General features: G+C 33.9%; 1 long non-coding RNA gene across 1 annotated transcript; it reads left to right on the top strand.

Annotated features, from left to right (window-relative positions):
* The first annotated feature begins 54 nt into the window (after positions 1-54).
* On the top strand, positions 55-1,513 carry LOC117103405. Its single transcript, XR_004444586.1, has 2 exons — positions 55-1,099; positions 1,439-1,513. It is a non-coding gene; the product is annotated as an uncharacterized LOC117103405 (long non-coding RNA).
* The last annotated feature ends 93 nt before the right edge of the window (positions 1,514-1,606 follow it).

Raw genomic sequence — 1,606 nt, 5'->3', positions numbered from 1 at the left:
TTTGGGGCGTGTTTCCAGGATAAAATAACCGGTTTCAAGGAGCAGTTTCCTGTGCAGAAACAAGCCCCATAATAAATGGATTCACTGCCAAAGGAATTTTTTTTTTTCAGCAGGCCAAGAACAATTTATAGATCATCTTCTTCTTAACATGTGACATTACGCTTTCCACAGTTTGTTTCTGTTAAAGGCAAGATGATTTGTTATAGCGTCCTTCTAAATCTTCTTTAATTTGTCTCATCCAGTTATTTCTGGTTCTTCTACTGGTCTTTAGTACTCCCAGTGGTTTTTAACCAGCGTCACAAGTTTTTATTCTTTTTTCTTGGTAATTTGATTACCACCGATGATGATTCTGGTTTGTTATATTGTTTGTAATTATTCTTTAAAATTTATCTTTTTTGAAATAGAAGAAGTGAGTGATATATTTTTATATACAAATATGTAGTGTTTTATTGTTATAAAGCTTATACTGTGCTAATAAATTAAGCACACTAGTATTGCGTACCCTTGTGCTTAACTATACACTCCTTTCTGTGAGCTTCGCCCACTTCCACATAATCCTGACTCAAACAAAGCAACATGCTCAATCACCACAATAACAATATTTAACACTTAAAAAAAATAATTGCCATGGAAACACTTAATCAGCTCAATGATTCTTTGCTGCAAGGTCATGAAATTTGTACAAAGAATTTGAATAAAATATCACATACGAAGGAATCAAGAATCATGATAATTTAAAAGAAATAAATGATAGTAGTAATAATTAACAAATTAACTGACTTTTACATTTAAATTACTTACAAATAGAGCTAAAACAATTATATAAATATAAGTCAGTTTTGATTTTTGGTCATTGATACTGGTTTTAGTAAGGCAATCCACATATATATTTTACTGAGAGAGCACACATAGTTGAATGTTAGTCCAAGATTATAGTGAGTATATTTTTGTATTTGAAGTAAATTGTAATTAAATTAATTTTTAAGAACCGATTGTGAAGATGCCAGTGACCACTAGCAAAGAGTCGCCCACCTTCCTACCAGACCCTACTGATGGTAGTCTGTATGCCCTAGCCACTGGAGTAGATCAAGGCCTTCAGGTATGTACACTTCTAATGTTTAGTTTCCTTTGCTGAGGAGGTATGTCTGTGTTTTCGGGGGGAAAAAAATGCAAAAAGATATGAATGGAGTGGTACTTATTGATCTAATAAAGATTGGAGTTGAGTTGAATAGCTTGGTGGTTAAGGTGTTTGTCTTCTAATCTCTGGGTTCTGTTCCAGAGACAGTAGGATTTCTTTTCATGACTAAAAACAACTCCACTCCCATCGTCCATCCTATATTTGGTGATTTACTCGCTGTTGGATGCAAATGAAATAAAGAGATTCAAATACATTATACATTCTGTGGTTAATGTTCAGTTATCTATATTTCTTTGTTAGAAATTGCCATTCACTGTGGCAGATCTTGTTTCTGCTCCACCTTCTCGTTCCGAAGGAAGACTTTACACAGGTAAGCTGTTAACTAATTTGTTAATTGGGCCTAGGATTCTCCACTTACGAATGCAAGACATTAGATTTAGATTTATACGCCAGTGAGTCAAATGGCTG

Source organism: Anneissia japonica, unplaced genomic scaffold (assembly GCF_011630105.1).
Source record: "Anneissia japonica isolate Jap-2015-1 unplaced genomic scaffold, ASM1163010v1 scaffold286746_len1606_cov250_single, whole genome shotgun sequence".
NCBI classification, from domain to species: Eukaryota; Metazoa; Echinodermata; class Crinoidea; order Comatulida; family Comatulidae; genus Anneissia; species Anneissia japonica.
This window is presented reverse-complemented; position numbering and strand designations above follow the sequence as displayed.